This window comes from Carassius auratus, chromosome 24, assembly GCF_003368295.1.
Source record: "Carassius auratus strain Wakin chromosome 24, ASM336829v1, whole genome shotgun sequence".
Lineage (NCBI taxonomy): Eukaryota > Metazoa > Chordata > Actinopteri > Cypriniformes > Cyprinidae > Carassius > Carassius auratus.
The window spans coordinates 20,675,428-20,696,548 of NC_039266.1; the positions used below are offsets into that span (position 1 = coordinate 20,675,428).

General features: G+C 35.1%; 1 long non-coding RNA gene and 1 pseudogene across 1 annotated transcript; one reads left to right on the forward strand and one right to left on the reverse strand.

The window, feature by feature from the left end:
• Window positions 1-6,223: 6,223 nt before the first annotated feature.
• Window positions 6,224-7,964, forward strand: LOC113042606 (uncharacterized). Its single transcript, XR_003275597.1, has 3 exons — window positions 6,224-6,256; window positions 6,511-6,516; window positions 7,729-7,964. It is a non-coding gene; the product is annotated as an uncharacterized LOC113042606 (long non-coding RNA).
• Window positions 7,965-18,929: 10,965 nt separating this feature from the next.
• On the reverse strand, window positions 18,930-20,465 carry LOC113042602 (zinc finger protein SNAI2-like; annotated as a pseudogene).
• Between the last annotated feature and the right edge of the window lie 656 nt (window positions 20,466-21,121).

Consider the following 21,121-nt stretch of genomic DNA (forward strand, 5'->3'; position numbering starts at 1 on the left):
AGGCATTAAACCTACAAATGTTGTTCATTTTAAATATCACTTTTACACACAAATAATAATTACCAAAAGGAAAATATTTATTAAAAACAAGAGAAAAGTCAAAAAGTAACATGTTAGAAGAAATGCAGAAAAGGATGGCATTAACAGCTACAGAGTTCATAAACAAAGCATTGAACATTTGATGAATATAACTTAAGATCAAATTGGACTTTGTTCAATTGTATATATTGTATAAAAATATACGAAAACACATACAATAAATTTACAATTAGTTTTTTTTCCAACTATTCTGGCATGACAGTACACAAATAAATCACAACATTAACTTTGATATTATAACCTTTAACAGACGAATGTGTGTGTGTAAGAATGTGAGCAGGTGTATGAATGACAGTGTGTAAACTTTTCTACTAAACAACACAGAAAAAGCATTTAACTTTTTTTTTTTTTAACAAATTATAGACTTACAGTTTGTTTCATAGTCCATGAATACCGATCATGCATCACGGTCAATTTTCATGATCTCTTTAGCATAACTGATGTAGTCATGAAGAAGCCCCATCAGCACAGCATGTGACATCTTCTACATCATCCAGGGCAGCGTCCTCCTTTAAAACCACAGCTGTTTAGGGGAAAAGAAGATTCTCCTCTCTAACCAGCATTCATCCCAGTCACCGCCTGTTCTTCATCAGTGGCCTAAGAGAAACACATTTGAAAAAATTAAACATTTAATTAAACTATCCATTTTCAGATAGATGTGTATTCACATCCGTAAGGATAGGTAAAATAATCGGTTTTAAAGTTTCAACACTTTGTGCGGTTGTTTAATGTCTCAGTCCACCACAGCGCTCCAGAATGCTATAATGGCAGCACTAGTGTGAGGACATGCGATATTGTTTGAATAAATATTGCTTTAGGAAAGCTTCTTTACTGAAACATTAAAACAGACATGACATTCACATACCTCACAAATGTTCATGTACGTGGAGGGCTGCTCTTCAAACCGTTAGTTCACCAAATAATTAAAATGTTCATAATTTACTCTCCCCATGTTTTTCCAGACTCATACAAACTCTGCAAATTTTTTGGAAAACGTATGAATATATTTAATATTCTCTTTTTGTGTCCTCCATTGCTGGTCTGGGAGACCAGTATTTTATTTTGAACATACATGTTTGCTATCATATAATTTAAGATGTATTCATATATAAATATCAGAATTTACTTCTACAATAACTCTATATTTATGAAGCTTGAAAATACTGATTATCTAAACTATAAATGGATTAACAAATATTATGAGAAAACTAAAAATATATTAATTTATGTTGTAAAGACAGACAAAAGTCTTATAGGTTTGGAATGACTTGAGGGCAAGTAAATGATTTTTTGTGTGAACTTTACCTCTAAGAGCGCAGACCAAGAATAATGACTCTCCAAATCAGACAACTCCAAAGTTGGTTTGAGTTCTGTAATAAAAAACACAGACATCAATGGTCTTAATGAAATGAGCACGTAATCACACTGTTGTTGCATCAAAATGTGAAGTAAACTGGCAGGAGACAACAGAAAAATTTATTTTCTAAAAATAACTTACATAAAATCTCAAGGGAATGATGATCTCCCATGTCTCTTGCTTTTAACATCTACAAAAACAAAAAACAAACATTATTTTACTCTTAGTAAAACACAACAACAACTGATAACATGAAATTATGAAGTTTACTTGCCTTATACGATCTTTCCCTCTCTTCAGAAGAAGCTGAGAAAACCACCTCCTCACACAAACAGACTTGTGTGTCCTTAACTCCAGTTAGTTTGAGTTCTGCAAAGAGGGGCATCAATGGTTTCAATAAAATATTAACATATACATACATACATATATAAAATCACACTGTTTTTGCATCAAAATGTGAAGTTAACAGGCAGGACACAACAGAAACATACATTTTCTAAAAAAAAAAAAGTAATAATAATTTAACTTACATCAGTCTCAAAAGAATGAAGTTATCTTGTCTCTGGATTTCAACATCTAAAAAAAACACACACATTATTTTAGTCTTAGTAAAAATAAAGATAACTTGATGTTATTCTGAAGTCTACTCTCCTTAAACCGTCTGTCCCTCTCTTCAGAAGAACAGCTCCTCCTCATCCTCACACAGGTCTGTGACTCCTCACACAAACAGCTTCTGTGTCTTTAACTCTCAGCGCGAGGACAATGAAGACAGGAGCTGGACAAGTCTGAAACATTACATGTAAAACATACTTTTAACAGTTACCACTTCAACAGCCTCAAAATAATTATGCTAGTCTTTACTACACAATGCCGTTTCCTTTAGGAGACAAACATACATTCAGTTTAACCGCGAAAAAAAAAGACAAATTCACATGAGCGTAACCGTGACCATAACCGTCTGTTAACGCCTCAAAGAGAACAGATAATGTAAAATCTTATGTAAATATGACAAAATACATTCACAGACGTTATATTAAAAGTACATCCTCCGTTCAGTAACGTTACATGAGGCAGTTAAGACCTCCGTGTCCGAGGCGAAAACCGCGTCCGTTTTTTTTATATAACGTTAGATATAACGTTAAGCTCCTTTGTTTCCGCCTTTCATACAACCGGGTAAACAATAAAAGATAACTTTACATTTTGAATATTTAACGTTACTTACCATAGTCTTTCATTTGCTTCTCGCTTCTATCACGCTGAGAAAATGGCGGCTGCTCGCACTGGAGAGACGTACGATTTTGACGTGACGTGCGTGCTCTCCTTCACGTCCGCGTCCTCAACCCACCCCGCTGGGTTAAAAAACATAGTTATTTTCAACCCAAACTTGGGTTAAAACATCCCAAAGTCCTATCCAACGGCCTCAACCCAGCAGTTGGGTTGAAAAAACAACCCAGCGTTTTTTAGAGTGTATTGATACACAAAGATAGGATGATAGAACGAAAGAGATAACGATAGAATGCAAGATGTCACTATAATTATAATGATCGAACAAAATTTATAACGAAAGATATGCCAATAGATATAATGTTCGAACCAAAAATATATAACAATAGATATAAGGATAGAACGAAAGTTATAATGAAAGATATAACATAACAAAATATTTAATAATAAATATAACAATACACTGATAGAAAAAAATATAGTAATTACGATAGATACATAGATAGATAGATAGATAAATATCTACATATATCTACACTTTTCTTCTGAAGAAAAGATGTTTAATATTTAAGGTATGTGTTTGTTCACATTTTAACTCAATATGAACAGCAAAGATCAAAGATTGCTAAGCTCATCTTGTGTCCATCCATGCCTGTTTTCTTTTTTCTCTGCACACACATTCCTAGGGTTCGGTCAGGATTATCAGGCCTGGATTCCAGCCGTGGACCGACATCATAAAAGAGGTTGAAGAGCATCAGTGTGAGAGATTAAGAGACAGACACAGAGGGCCTGTTATCAGATGAGAGCGTCACAGGTCCATGGTGCGAGACTTTGATGTTCAGCGTCCTCGTAAGACACCGTAACTCTCCCATCTGTCCATCTGTGGTGATGTGCTACAGCCCCGCTGAGGTTTCCTGATGCTCAGCTCAACTGCAGAATGTTTCAACAGTAAGAATTTGGGTTTTATTGCATTTGGCTTTTGAGCCAAAACAAGCCAATTTATCTCTTCATTGATGTCTCGACTTACGTCATCCGGCTGATGTAGATCGCTCTAACAAACCCCTCCTTAGATTGGGATGTAATGGAGATAAGAAATGTATTGATGTATTAGGATATTCGTACGCAAGTGTCTCTACTTCCAGAGGAAAAAAAGCATCATAACTGATGTCATTTTTCTACTAGACACCGAAGAGTTTAAATGGAGACCTTTGCTGAAGCCTCTGATATTTCTTTGTGTAATCAGACATTTGTCACCGATGTCCAGTTTCAAAAAACATCCCAGCAATATCTCAGACTCATCTGCCAAAATCAGAGATCTTAATGTGAACTCAAATATTTACCATCAGATTCTTCCGAAGCCTGATTATTTGAATGGTTACTAGAGTTACTAGATGTTGTTGGTCACTAGATGGTTGCTAGGGCATTCTGGGTTGTCGCGAGGTGGTTGCTAGGGTGTTCTGAGTGGGCTAGGTTGTTGCTAAGTGGTTGCAATGCTTTAAACAAATTCCCCCAAATCTTAAATATTTGGCTACATTCTTGTTTCAGAAGATAAATGACAGTGTTTTAGACATGATGCCTAATTTTGAATATGCACTCTCAGAAATAAAGGTTCAAAAGCTGTCACTTGAGTGATAATTTTGAAAAATGTACTCCTTTATTTAACCCTAAAAAGTGACATGAACTGTGGTCCTTTTGTGTGTAAGGCGAGTGCATTTTAGTACCTTAAAAGTACATACTAATGCCCAAAGTGTACGTCTAAAGTATACATATGAGTGCCTGAAGTGTATACCTAAAGTGTACATTTAGTAACATACTAGTGCCAAAAATGTACATATTAGTGCCTAAACTTATATTTTAGTGCATAAAGTGTACATAGTACTACCTAAAGTGTACATAGTACTACCTAAAGTGTACATAATAATTCCTAAATGTATTTTTTTTCGTGTCAAAATGTACATATTTGTGTCTAAAGTGTACATTCTTATACAAATTTATATATTAGTGCCTATGTGTACATATCGGCCCTGTCCCAAATGGCACACTAATCCTTTGCGGTCTTCCTCTGAGTCCGCACATTCATGACGTGATTTCTGGTAGAAGTCCGCTGCGCATCGATGGTGCAGATGAGCATGCAAAGGGGGTGCTCTGAACACAAAAATGACAAAAGAGATAAGCTGCATTCTCGTGGACTTAACAAACACATAAATGTGGTGGCCATTGTAAGTCTGTAAGACCGCAAGTGCACATAAAGTGTTCCATTTGGTACAGGGCCATTAGTACCTAAACATTTACATATATAAATGTGTCTAAAGTTTACATACTAGTGCTTAAGTTCCTGAGGCTTAGTGGTAGAGCATTGCATTAGCAGCGCAAAAAGTTGTGGGTTCAATTCCCACTCAACACACATACTGATAAAAAAAATAAAAATAAAATGTATTGCCTGAATGAACTTTTAGTCACTTTGGATGAAAACATCTGCTAAATGCATACATGTTAATGTAATGCAAATGCTTAAAGTGTACATACTAGTTTCTAATGTGTATATACTAGTGTCTAAGGTGTACATATTAATGCCTAAAATGTAAAGTGTACATATTAGTGCTTAAAGTGTACATACTAGTGCCTAAAGTATAAAGTGTACATACTAGTGCTTTAAGTTTACATACTAGTGCCTACAGTGTACATATTAGTGCCTAAAGTGTAAAGTGTACATAATAGTTCCTAAAGTGTACATACTAGTGCTTAAAGTGTACATATTAGTGCCTAAAGTGTAAAGTGTACATATCAGTGCTTAAAGTTTACATATTAGTGCCCAAAGTGTAAAGTGTACATATTGGTGCTTAAAGTGTACATACTAGTGCCTAAAATGTAAAGTGTACATACTAGTGCTTAAAGTTTACATACTAGTGCCTAAAGTGTAAAATTTACATATTTATTGCTTAAAGTGTACATACTAGTGCCTAAAGTGTACATATTAGTGCCTAAAGTGTAAAGTGTACATACTAGTGCCTAAAGTGTACATACTAGTGCTTAAAGTGTACATATTATTGCCTAAAGTGTAAAGTGTACATATTAGTGCTTAAATTTTACATACTAAGGCCTAAACTGTAAAGTGTACATACTAGTGCCTAAAGTGTAAAGTGTACATATTAGTGCTTAAAGTGTACATACTAGTGCCTAAAGTGTACATATAAGTGCCTAAAGTGTACATACTAGTGCCTTAAGTGTACATACTAGTGCCTTAAGTGTACATATTAGTGTCTAAAGTGTAATATTAGTACCTAACATACCACACTGTTAGAAATGTCTGTAAATTTAACAGTATTTAACTGTAAAATGAACTGTATTTTACTGTAGGACAGTTATACAGCATATTACTGTATTTTAAAGTTACATTTTGGGGAATACCCTCTTGGCGACACTAAATTACAGTATTTTTAATTTACTGTAAATCTAAATACAGTAAAGAAAAAATGAGCGCGAAACCTGACCAATCACAGATCAAGTTTTATTTCCCACTTGGAGAAAGAAGAAAACAAGACACACAGATGCGAAAAGAACCAGTCAGATGCAAAGGTGGGTACAAATATTACTTCTTTTACTTTAAATATATTATATCTTTGGTTTAACTAAAACAAAAATATAAATAAAAAAAACGCTGCCACTGAAAGGCGCGCAGTCACCTCACATTTACGCTGTGAAGAGAGCTAGAGAGAGTTGTGGTGACACTGCAAACATTCATATTTCTTTCCTTTCTTTCCCTTTTCTGAACGTTTCACCGTCAAAATATGGACATTAACGGGTCTCTGCCTTGGGTTTGACCACTCCAGGAGCTGGTGAGTGTTCATGTGAACTGTTAGCCGAACAACAAAGCTTTCGTGGATTTAGCTTAAAGTCAGTCGGATTTTTTCCCGCTATTATCGCTTGCTGTTAACTGATTACCCCATATAAATGCACGTCATGCTTGTAGTGCTAGAGTAAAACCCGCAATGTTCGTGTCGTGTGCAAACACTGGCGTCTCTGTGGAGACATTATACGCCTTTATTAATCATGACAAAGGGCATAAAAACACGGCGAATTTAAAGTTTTCGTGTGCAGTTCCTGAATGCCCATACACTTTCCAAAGCCTCTCCGCCCCTCAGTCTCATATTTAACGTTACCTTAAACACATAAAGTTAAGGAAACTAAACAACCAAGAGAAAAATATGTCTACTTCAAATGTAACATTTGTTCTGTGCATCAGCATCGGGAGAATAACATAATCTCGTTCGCGAAAATGCGCCGCAAATGGCACAGAACATAATGGAAATGTTTTCAGGGGACCCCAGTAAGTGACGAACCCGACTGTGTACATCCAATGCGCGATCAACGGCTGTCCGAATTCATTCACTCGTTTTCATTCACAGCTTCAAGTGAACCATATTAGTGGACTAATGTAGAAATGAGTGAATGAGTGTTAAGGGGGCGATTTCGGATTTAGCCAACGTAATTTCCTAATTTTTTTAACCTGGGATGTTCTCGTATCAGCTTAATAGCTGTACTTAGGACATAAATGTCTTATTATTGCTGTTAAAATAACTGTTGCAAATAAATACATTTTATACAAAAAAGTTTTCGTAATATGCTTTATTTATCTGTGTGTGTCTCAACTTTAAAATTAGCTGTTTCATCTTTGGACCCTACATTACCTTACATTTCTTACCTATGAAACTTATTTAAACATAACATTACAATTTTTTTTACAATGTTACTAATGTATAGATTAATATCTCACCCTCATGTTCTTTTTACATTTTTTATATTGCATATAAAGTTGTATGCAATAATTATGTAATCTCTGTATTTTTTGCAAGAAAACAAAAGTAGACGTTGAGTACTAAACATGCTCCATCCGGGTTCGTCACATATTGGGTCCCCTGGAAATATTTCCATTGTGTTCTGTGCCATTTGCAGTGCATTTCTGTATTTGGTTGTGTTGTGAATATTTGGTTGTTTTGTTAGACATTTTTCACATCAAATGATCTAACTTTTTTTTCTGTTATGTAAAGGTTAAATGTTAACCCTGACAGCAGCAAGTGCTCCTCAAAGTTCCACGTCATCAAAAGAAGTGGGAAGATGGTGCAAAGGAAGAACTGTGGTCTGAACCCTCATGTATCCTCCTTCATTAAAGGGATAGTTCACCCAAAAAATTAATTCACCCATTAATAACTCACCCTCATGTCGTTCCAAACCCGTGAGACCTCCATTTATCTCCTCTGTCCCTCCATTGAAGCTGTGTGTTCGGTCTGCTGTCCATGTCCAGAAAGGTAAGAGAAACATCTTCAAAGTAGTCCATGTGACATCAAAGGGTCAGTTAGAATTTTTTGAAGCATCGAAAATACGTTTTTGTCCAAAAATAGCAAAGACTACAACTTTATTCAGCATTGTCTTCTCTTCCGTGTCTGTTGTGAGAGAGAGTTCAAAACAAAGCAGTTTGTGATATCCGGTTCGCGAACGAATCACTCCATGTAATTGGATCCTTTTGAACCAGTTCACCAAATCGAGCTGAATCATTTTAAACGGTTCGCATCTCCAATACGCATTAATCCACAAATTACTTAAACCGTTAACTTTTTTTAATGTGGCTGACACTTCTGAGTTCAAACAAACCAATATCCCGGAGTAATTCATTTACTCAAACAGTACACTGACTGAACTGCTGTGAGGAGAGAACTGAAGATGAACACCGAGCTGAGCCAGATAACGAACAAAATACTGACTAGTTCACGAGTCAGCCACATTAAAAAAGTTAACAGCTTAAGTAATTTGTGAATTAATGCGTATTGGAGACGCGAACAGTATAAAATGATTCAGTTTGATTTGGTGAACTGGTTCAAAAAGATCCGGTTACATCGAATGATTCATGAACTGGATATCACAAACTGCTTTGTTTTGAACTGTCTCACAACAGACCCGGAAGAGAAGACAATGCTGAATAAAGTCGTAGTTTTTGCTATTTTTGGACCAAAATGTATTTTCAACGCTTCAAAATATTCTAACTGACCCTCTGATGTCACATGGACTACTTTTATCATGTTTTTCTTACCTTTCTGGACAAGGACAGTAGACCGTACACACAGCTTCAATGGAGGGACTGAGAGCTCTCGGACTAAATCTAAAATATCTTAAACTGTGTTCTGAAGATAAACGGAAGTCTCACGGGTTTGGAACGACATGAGGGTAAGTTATTAATGACCTAATTCAGATTTTTGGGTGAACTATCCCTTTAAGGAGTTTCTGGATTTCAGCTGGCAAAACTATTAAGCTACTAAGAGCAAATACATTCTACACAGGAGTTTTCTGAATTAGTAAATTTTTAAGATTGTTCTTATGACTGAATCTGTTCATGTCTGTTGTTTTAAAATGCTCTTAATATGAAACTTTTATGTATAAATGAAATGTATTCAAGTTTTTGGAAAACTGAAAGTACAATCTGCAAGAATATTAAAATGTTATTTCAAGTATTACAATTTAACTATTAAACCAATAAAAGAAGTTAAACAGTCTTTTGTTTCTTTTTATAGTTTTTACTACTGAGACATGAGACCTGTTGAAATACAATAATTTGTAAAGTTTTACAATACATAATAAAAGTGAACTAATTACAGTAAATTTCACAGTGTAAAGTAATATTTTATTGTATTAAAATATATAAAAGGAGAAAAAAACATAATTGTGTTTTACAGTAAAAAAATATATTACTGCAAATACATTTACAGCAAGTTAAATGGTACTGTAAATATGAATACAGTATTTTTACTGTAAGTTTAATTTACAGTAAGTTACTGGCAAACTGCTGCCAGTAAGTTACTGTAATTTCTACAGGAAATTTTTTACAGTGCAGTAAGTACCTATTGAAAACTACCCCAGTGATAACTTTTGTAGTTTTTTTCGGAGAGTACACTCGGCATCTTAACATCACTCTGAAGTGTCCATTGTGGTCTGTCTGTAGTTTAGGCAGCGAGCTGCACTAAACCTCTGCAGTTCACCAGACCTCTGAACTGATCCAGAGCAGATAAGTCACCCGTATATCAGCAGCAGGCAGAGACTAGTGCAGGTTGACGTTATCTCTCTGTGAGTGTGTCTGGGCTCTTATCCGCCTCAACGGCCGAGATCTCACATCCCAGAGATGCTTTCAGGCAACAAATTCAGTAATTTACAGTTCAAGCGCCCATCGTTGGCTATGTAATCACACGTCAAAAACTTTGTTGTTTTCAGAATTGAGTTTATTTAATTCAACTAAATTTTAGTTAAGAAATAGTGCCAGTGAATCAGGTGTTGTGCAAAGAGTTTTCCATATTAAGGAAAAATGATCAAAAGCGGATGCTTGCCAAGTGATGCGAGATCAGGAATGACCCCCGCAGGCATGAAGAGAGAGAGGGAAAAAAAGGGACTCAAATGGAAAAAACAGAGCTGAAGAAGAATGAAATGCTTGGCTCTTTCTTTCTGAAAGTTCAAAAGTCCCAGAAGTGCACTATAATATTACTATTATCATCACCTTCCACCAGATATCATTCCTTTCTCGAGGCTGTTGAAACACTCCCAAAACTTGTGTGACTCAGTTTCCATTTTACACACGACGGCGCCTGAACGCTGATGAGCAACACTTGCACAGATGGAAAATTCATATACTTTTATTTTTGCTTGTAAACTTTAAAAGTATGATTTTCTGTAAAGAGTGTTAATATTGAGAAAAAATGGTTGTGATGTGATGCATTTGGAAAGAAATCCATTTTTAGATTTAATGTGAAAATTCAAGTATTAATTACACAATTGACAATAATTATATAATATTAATAATATTATTATTGTTTACATTATATAATTATATTTGAAATTTAAAAAAAATTCAATATTAGTAATTATAATTCTTAATTACTAACAATTATAAACTGTTTAAATAATAAGATTTAAATAATTATTAACATTTTAAATAGTATTTTGTGTTTAAATCTTAATTGTTCATTGTTTACATTTTTACATAAATATATTTTAATAATTATTTAATTGGAAGTAATTATTCTTGATTAATAACTGTTATAATATATATAGACATTTTAATAATAAAATATATAGACATTTTATACTTTTTTTATTAAGGTATACATTTTATTATTATTAGTATAATTTTTTAATTGTTAACATCTATACAACATTTTTATATAATTATATTACAGTTTATTTGTTTTAATATTATTATTATTAATGTTTGTAATATATACATTTTAATAAAATTAAAGTTAATTTTTTTGATTATTGATAATAATTCTTAATTTTTTAACATTTGTAAAATGAACTGTATGGCAGTCTTATGTTTAATGATATGGAAATGAAATGATTTTAAATGGACTCCTAAAGCCTCTTTTTATAACTACTATAAATGTTTTACATGTCTAATAATGCATTCTCTTTCTCAGCAATACTGGAATGTGATTAATTAATCAGAAAATTATATACTTCATCCAAATAAAATCCTTAAACAACCTATAAAAGATTGTAGGAATTTTGTCAAGGTCTTCCCTAGACAGACCAATAAATCCCAAGCTAAAGATGGACTCTCCAGGCTTTTCCCTTCTGATTGTTGACTTAGACAATGCTCAGGACTTGAGCTGGCGCGGGTGCTGTTTCCTCAAGAGCTGAGGGGGAGCTGAGCGTCTGCGCCACATCCTCCTGAGTCAGAGATCTTACAGCTGGACCCGACAGACCCTTGTTACTCAGCAGACACAACGGGACAAACACACAACACCACCAAACATTACATCACACACAACACACACAGTCTGGAGCACATCTGAACCGTGTATTTTTAGCTTTGCCAGCCGCAAGAACGACTATAGCTACAGTTATAGATTCAGTCTGCAGTATTAGTCATGGTTTACTCAAGTAATGCACCTGAACGTTGAAGTTTATTAGCTTACATTTGTAGGTTTGGAATTACAGAATGCACTGCAGCAAATTAGATTCAAAATCTAAGTGTCTGGATATATTAAAACGTTTTAAAAAAAAAAAAATACTTTTATTAGGCAAGGATAAGTTCAAGTGAGAGTAAATATATTTGCATAAAAACTCTATTTATAAATGCTGTTCTTAAAACTTTCTAGTCATCCTGAAATAATGTACCACCAGCTTTTTTAACACTAATAATTATAATAATAATAGAAATGTTTCCTGAGCAGCAAATCAGCATATTAGAATGATTTCTGAAGGATCATGTGACACTGTAGACTCTGTAATAATGATGCTGAAAATTCAGCTTTGCATCACAGGAATAAATGACATTGTAAAACATATTCAAATAGAAAACCGCTATTTTGAATATAGTATTTTTATTGTATTTTAAATCAAATAATAGCCTTGTAGCCTTGTCTCTCACTGACAAGGCTATATGGGGATTTTGCATTTACCGGCATCGCGTTGGAGATCAGAATGTATGAATGAGAATGGGCTTATATAAATGGTCCTCGGAAAGGGCACATCTGATATCCAGCCGTGTTTATTTGAGCCTCATGTAATAATGATGCGGAAAATTCAGCTTTGCATCACAGGAATAAATGACATTGTAAAACATATTCAAATAGTAAACCGCTATTTTGAATATAGTATTTTTATTGTATTTTAAATCAAATAAATGCTGTGCGATGCAACACACTCTTGACACGTCAGAACATATTTATTGTTTATTGACCTTTTTGTGGATTTTAGATTGATGCTGTTTCATTTCGGGCGAAGCTACCGATCCAAACACAACTAGCGAAACATCTTGTTGCTCAGAGCTACTTGCTGTTAGACAGAAAACAAACTTTCATGGAAAAGATAGCTTTATCGCTTATCACTTTATCACATCGATTTTGGTTTTGTCATGGTGTAAAATCATAAAAACAGTCTACAGCTGAAGATGTGACCTTCTGAGTCTGATCTGCACTGATTGCAGAGTGACATTCACTTGTGAAAGTAAAATAACAAAAGCTGGCATTGACCAGGTCAAGCAATCACAGTGACACGTTCATATTTTGTCTCTCACTGACAAGGCTATATGGGGATTTTGCATTTACCGGCATCGTGTTGGAGATCAGAATGCATGAATGAGAATGGGCTTATATAAATGGTCCTCAGAAAGGGCACATCTGATATCCCGCCGTGTTTATTTGAGCCTCGTGCTGGTGGATTGGTGCTGTTCTGGCATGTTTTTTGACTACAATACCATCATGCGCTGGATATTTTCTAAGGTTTGTTTGTTCCAGATTCTTTTGTCTCCATGGATAAAGCCTGCGCAGCTAAAAGCAGGCACTGGCTTGATTGTGAAATGTAAATCGATCACTTCCCATTTGTTTTGTTTTGGGATAGGCCTTGATATCGGGATAGATTTGGCAACAGACAGGATTCAATCTGAAGGGGATTTCGAGCATTACTTGATCTGGGGTTGACGGCTCCAATCAGTTTGCTTGGTTTTAAATCTGTTAGGATTTGATTTGTACTTTAGGGGTGGCTAATGTTTTTTGCACCAAAACTATTTATATTGAGTGCTGCATTCAATTTGGGTAATTTTCCAAAATAAACTTGACATTCTAACAATCAAAAATCCTGTTATAGTCCTAATTTGTATAGAGATTTCACAGTGCTTTACAGAAAATCATGATGTTAATGTTTATAATATATCAATATTTTTGTGCCTTTATACTGTAGCTACTGATAATTTACATTTTGTGACGATAGATCAAAATTTCACCATATATGAGTATACCGTATGTATGCAGATAAAGTTGAACATACTTATATATCAAACTTATATATCAAATAAATATCTGAGTTACTTTTTCATATAAGTAATGCAAGTTACTCGTAACACATACAAGTAATGGGCGATATGTAATCAGATTACTTTTTCAAGTAACTAGTTAAGTAACGCATTACAATTTAATTTACAATAAATATCTGAGTCACTTTTTAAAATAGTGATGCATTACAAGTTACGCGAGTTATTGCCCAAAAATTTATTTTTTATTATTATTTAAACAAAAAATAAGCAGGCCCATCCCAAGTGATAAAAAGTAATGCAAAACTAATACAATGGATTACTTTTCATAAAAAGTAACTAAGTAATACAATTAGTTACTTTTTTATGGAGTAGCACAATATTGTCATGCATTACTTTTACAAGTGTCTTTTAAATATCCATGATATTGCTTTTTTGCTAAACAGCAAATCTATAAATGCTTGCTGTGCATCACAATTTATAGTTTTATAGAAACAGTTCATGTCTGACATTTACACACTAGCGCCACCCTGATTCCTGGAGGTACATTGACAGAGGCTAACCAAGAGCTCTGATGTTTGTTGAGAGTATCACTCTCCAGTATGATTTGTAAGCAATATAAAATAGGTTAATATAATAGGAGTGAAAATATCATTGCAGCCATAGACTTGCTAGAAGGTGGGATTTAATTCATCCTGGAGGACCAACTTCATTAGGAGGCTAAAAATAATCTCTTGTCTTAGATTATGTTTCATTAGACTCAATAACAACAATCTGCCACTTGCTTAGTGTAAGAAAAACAATCATGTTCTGACAAACTGATTAGCTTCAATTGCATATTGAAAAATGTAGTGTACTATAAGGCGTTAATGTTTGCTCAGTTTAAATTAAATCCCTTATGAAATAATATGTTAGAAAGAAACATCAGCATGATGATGTTGTGTAGCTGAATATGGGAGCTGGTGCTTTCAAATCCAAGATTGGTGTATTGATTGGCAACATTTTAGCATAAAATCCATAGATAATGTTCAGAAATCGCATGTTCTTCTCTTGAAACATAATAGAGTATTTGTTGTATGGTTGTCCTGGAGTTATGAAACTCTCACATGGATGATAAATATCTTGTAGGTCATCAAATCTGTTCAGGAGCTGGCATATGATTGTGTTGATATCGACTGTAATTGATTTAGAGGCATGTGAGTGTCCTGTTCTCATCACATGAGCGATCAGACATTTTAGGTTAGCAGAAGATTGTAATGATATTTGCCCGAGAAGCAAGCGCAGACATGTCTAGCTGTTCGGATTCTTTCCTTCCCCTTTTTCCTGATGTGTATATGTATGATTTGACACAAGTATTGTTTTTGGCTGGTAATGTTACTCACACACTGAAAGCTAATCAGCTTCATTCAGCTACTGACATTAGGAAAACATTAGATCTAATTTCTCTCCATTAATTATTATTTTTTGGATCAATCACTGTTCTAACATACTGCACTGATTAGTTACCCTCTTGCAGTTCTGTGATATGCAGAATTACCTTGCATGGTGCTATAAAAAAAAACAAAAAATACAAGTATCCCTCACTTCTGGAAGATTTAGCTGATTGCTGAAGTATCTGTTTTGGAACATAGTTTGGTTCAGGCTGGTTATTAGGTGGAAAAAAATGCCTGTTATGTTCCAAAAACCAACCTCCACCACCTTAAGTTGGTATTACCAGCTGCTTGGAATCCAACTGCCATCTTAAAGGGACAGTTCAACCAAAAATGAAAGTTAGGTCATTTATTTATGAATTCATTTGTTTGTTCATTCATTCATTCTGTTTATCAGTGGTCAATAGTAATCAAAACAGTTTGGTTACTAATATTTGTCAAAATATCTCCTGTTGTGTTCCACAATATTTATATATATATATATATATATATATATATATATAATAAATAAATAAATGAGTTCTGTCAAATGATTAATCGCGATTAATCGCATCCAAAATAAGTTCTTGTTTACATATGTGTGTGTATATACTGTGGAAATTTACTATGTATATATAAATATACTCACACATACACGCACATGCATGATTATATTTAAGAAAAATATGTTATGTTTATATATATTAAGTATGACGTTTTATCGCAACTTTGCGACTTTGGTGCTTAGAGGGTTAAATATATTTATATATAATATAAAATATAAGAAAAGAAATATATAAATGTATATACATGTAAGTATTTTCTAAATATATACTGTATGTGTGTGAATTTATATATACTAAATATAAATAGTACATATACATATATTATGTTAAAAATAATTATGTTTTATTTTGGTTTCGATTAATTGTGATTAATTTTCTAAAAAAATAAATAAAATAATGTTTACTTTTGGGAGAACTTTACTTTTAAGATGGATTTCAGATTTGATTTCCTTTTGTCCTTGGAGTTGGATCTAATAATTAATAATTACCTTTTTATGTGAATAATAAATTATATTTCTTCACACATATCTATAATATGACTTTTAATGACTTGCAGTATAGTGCATACATTTTTGCATGAACTTTTCCTTAAAGGCAATAAAATTGCCTCTTTTATACTGTAAAGGTTCTTTCAGGCTACTAAGAGAAGAATATTTATGTCTTTTTCTTCGGGTCAGGCTCCTTCTATCGCACACAAAGCAGAACAAACAGGCCTTCAACCAGCTTTCTAATTGAATCTGTTCCATTTACAGAAGCAGCTGCATTAGTGTGAAGTCAACAGAGAGAGAGAGAGAGACTAACAAAGATAATATACTTCCTTTGTAACCTTGTCGGATCTGTCCTTGAGCCATGGTGATGGTAGTCTTGTGAGAGAGAGGCCTGATGTGACGTGGGGCGTCAAAAGTTCAATGAACATGTGACAAAAGAGCAGAGTTAGAACAGATTTTGAATTATGTTCTTGCAAACTGCATTAGAAGCAGGTTCTGTCACATGTTTTCCTGATGACTGAAAGAAAGTGGACAAGAAAGGTTTACCGATGACCTCAAAGCTGATAGATGAATTAAAAGCCACATACCTAATTTTGTGTCATCTATTAAACGTATTTGCCACATAATGTGCCAAGTTTTGTTGTGATAATATTCTGCCATTATTATGCACAAAAAGTCATAACATTTATTTGAACTTCCAGAAAACCGCAAGATATGTGAACACCTGTATGGCACCATAGGGGGTCCCGAGGGCCGAAGCTGTTCAGTTGTGAGGTGCGTCACAGTGAACACCTGGAATAGTGCTTCCATGACTCAGATCATGGAAAGATAAAACCACACAGCATGAAAGAGACAAGTGTTTTCCCAAAGCCTTTCTGTAGGGCGAGTATTCCCACCAGGCCTTTACTTGTGCATGTGTCATTTTTCCATATTATTTTTGCATATTAAATATTTATTTAATTATTATTTCTATATATAATAATAAATCTCTCTCTCGGTGTAATGTTATTAAATGGCACATTTTCACCTTGATTTTCTAGTGTATTTTAGATGATTTTTGTAATGGAGTTAAAAGGTATTTACTTTAGTTCAAAATTGGATTCAGTGTTTGAAAGCCCGCTGGTTTGTGCAAGTCCTGTGAGTTCCCACTGTGTAGTGTGAGGTTGCTGAGTAATAATCCAGTAAAGGACTTTCACATGTGTGAGAGCCAGTCTGGCTTTGCCATAGTGGCCCCTTCAGAGACCAGGAGTCTTCAAAGAAATTGGCAGCAAAGTGAGATCAACATAGCGAGGGGGTGTAACATTTGGGATTTGTTTGGGAGCCGAACAGGTTCGGAAGGACAGGTTCATGTGTCCACAAAACCACTGACTTTAAAATGAGGACGTTTTGTTGAGATGCACAACAACTCTTGTGTCGTTCCCACATCTTCTGACCACTTCATTTCCATGACTCTTCAAGTTGGTTCTGATTAACTTTGAATCCTGAATATAAATGGAGTCTCCAGCTGTGTGACTTTTAAATTAATGATAGTAGTTCATACGGCTTGCTCTTTCCTTTTTCTGTCACAATAAACTGCAAACACATTTGCAGCATGAAATACTTAAACTGCACTTTGATGAACTCCCACAATGCAAGTTAACTGTGGGAATGAGTCAAACTATATTAAAACCAGGTGATGAAAAGTCATCCCCCCATGACCATGTTTAACTGTAATTCTTTAACTGTTAATTCAGATTTGAAAAAAATCAGAATGCTTTAGCAACAGATTTAACAGCACAGTTTTCAGGAGATTTCAGTAAGAGACGTTCTGTTAATGTGCCATTAAGGGCATTCTCATTTGCATAACATTTCAAACACTATGCACATTTAAACATTGAGCTAATTGTTATTCAATGAAAGTGTTAAAGCCTAAAGGGATAGTTCACCCCCCCAAAAAACAAAATACTATCATCAGTAGCCTTGTTTTAGACCCTAGCGACTTTAATCGTATTGTTTTTCTTCAAGAAACATTCTTCTTTCCACAGATAAAAAAGTCATACATATTTGGAATGAGGGTGAGTTAATTATGATTTAATTTAGATTTTTTTGCACAAACTATCCCAAAAGTATGGATGCCAAATAGATTCGAACCATTGCAGAGTTATTCAAAAAGTGTAAATTTTATTTTTTGTACAAAACCATACCATTCGTTTACACTTTTCAATACAAAGTACAATCATATCAGTGTCATATACATTCAAAAAAACAATTACATGGCAAAATCTCTGAAGTTCCTGATGAAAAAAAGGCAAATTGGCAAAAAATTGCAAGTCTTTGAGTGCTGGTTAACTGCTGTGGTGTTATGATAGCACAACAGTTTAAATACTTTGAATTCAAGAAAGCGTCATTTTGCACTTGTTCCCTGTTTAAAAAACATGGCGTTAATTATTCCTTTGGTCTCAAGCTCACTGGTGTGCCACCATCTACGGTGTGAAATGTCTGACCGATTACCTCTCAGAACAAAACAAAAAACAAAAAAGTGACTGTTAACCATTTAACATTCAGTCACAAATTATTGCTTATTGGAGAGGCTACATGTTTAAAACCTCCCAAATAGTACATATCCGTAAACAAATGTACAGTACACATCAACCCGACCAGGACAGGGCAAATACTGTTAAAATGGAAGGCACATGACAGGCAGGTGAATCTGTGTTTACACTGAAATGAAAAGGCTTCTTAGTCAATGAATTAAGACCACCAGTCTTTTGTTTTGTGCCGTTTGCTTTCTGAGGGTGTCGAAGGTTCTCCAGGAACCAATCTTAAAGCGGAAAGCTGTTTTGGGTCAGTTTAACTTGTTAGCGTGTAGCGTCTTGGTTGGAATCTGATCTCTGAATGACTCCAAAAACACTTCATGCATTCAGACCCTAGGGCGGTGCTTTTTTTAAATCGGATGCATTTGCACTTCGTATCCAGTTTATCATGAGTATACTGACAGGAAGAGCAGATCGAGAACACATTCACAATCGGAGGCACTTAGTGAATGTGTGTGTGAGAGACCGTCTCAGTGTGCAATGCAACAGCCAGATTCCTCATGTTTGTGCAGCAGCGACATGCGAGAGAAGGTCTTGGAGCAGTTTTTGCACTGGTATTTCTTCACTTCTGAGTGGGTTTGCAGGTGAGCTCGAAGGTTGGACCGGTCTGCGAATGCACGACTGCAGTGGGGCATGAAAAGGGTTTCTCACCTATTGAACACAAAAGTCATGTCAGTTCAATAATGGAGTACTGCTGCATCATGCAATGCATTGTCTAATACAATTATTGATTACAAATTGTGCAAAATACTTAAACGCAATGTATGCAACAAGAATTTTAAGTGTGCATTATCTCTTCTCACCTGTATGCGTCCGAATGTGTCCCTGCAGCAACCAAGGTCTGGAGAAAGCTTTCCCACACATTTTGCAAACGCACGGCAGCGGTGTGTGTCCTTATGTGCATCTTTAGGGCCCCTAGGCTGACGTATTCCTTCTCGCAGTACTTGCAGCTGAATGATTTCCTGGTCTGTGCGTCGCAGTGCAGCTGCTTGTGTTTCATGAGTCCCGAATACGTGCTGTAGGACTTGTTACACAAACTGCACTGAAACTTCTCAGCATCTGACAGTTTGGTCGACTGTATCCGCTCGTCTTCATCGCTCCTGGGGCTCTCTGAACCGCTGTGGTCTTTATTAGAGGACGTGTCAGAGAGGGACGAGGGGTATCCGGAGATGGGGGACAGGTCACTGGGCAGGGGTGACAGGGGCAGGTTGCTGGTAGTCCACACTGTTATGGGGGTTGTAAGACACCGGGCTTAACACTTCAGGCTGTGGTATAATAGGCACCGGGAGGGTTTTTAAGACATATGGAGAAATAAACACTGCAATAAAAGGGGGGAAATGTGATTGCATTAGTTCACTGGGTTCTTGACATAAAAACCTTGAGAAGTAACATGCTATATTTTAAAATATGAAACTATTTCAAATGCAGTTTCCTTTTTTATAGCTATGCATGGAAATATATTGCCTTATTTATTGATAAAACGAGTATTTGTACTTCCCTAGAGCATTCATATAGTTAAACTGATATGCACCAACTAACAGTTTATATTAACTCCGTTACATTGAGTTACATTCAGACAATAATTTCACAACGATGATATCATAATATCATTCGCCAAAAACAATCATACGCATGTGTACCGGATTTTCAAAGGAAATACTTTGGAAAACAGTCCTAAAAGTGGTATCATTTAAAACCCAAAACTTATGAAATGAAACTGATTAATTCATTAGGCTCATCTTTTAAATATGTTGCAACTTAACGTGTTTTAACTTTAACGAAGAGATGCAACTGACAAAATAAACTTTAACTTTTAACTTTTAGGAGTTAGAATCATCAAGTTTATTACCTGTTGGACTCTCCAGCTCACTATAATTTGGTTTCTTTGCTGCATTGAAATGCTTCTTTACTAGGAATGAACGAGGCATCCTGGAATATGTATAAAGTCGACTGGCAGATATAAGGTCCTCTCTTCTCTTTAGAAAGTCAAATCACTGTAATCCTTATTGCTCGGTCTGGCAGGGCTTCATCTTCCAGTGCAGCTGCAGCTCTACTCCAGCGCCCTCAGTGCAAAAAACTAGTAAATACTTCCAATCAGGTGCAAAGGGAGGGGCCGAGCGTTCGAAACTTGCATATTCATGAGCGCCGGTCCAATCGAAATAGAGGCGTGGTTTGTAGAGGGCGTGGTCAGAAGCGACCAGGGAAAGGAAGACAGGTGTTCACGCTAGGGATGTGTATGGAGGTGAAATAATGTTCAGACTTGCCACAGATGGTCAGAGCACACAGATTGTTGGAATGCCATTATTATTGAATGTTTAAAGCAAGATAGCCAATAAAATGGAATGTAGGCTAGATCTTGTTAATTTTGGTCCTGACTGATTTGTGAATTTCAAAAACAATAACATTATAGTCGTTATGTTGGTTTGGTGGCGTTTCATTTTGACCAGATGTTTCCCTAAAGAGTTAATTTGGTCAACTCTCACAAGTAATGTCCAAGTTATGTCCGTTTTCAGATTCCAACAGTTTAAAGATGTGATTTTAAAAGTAGGAATTTCATATAAATTTAGTTATGGATTTAGAGTTAAAATGTAAATCCAATATAAACGTTCAAGA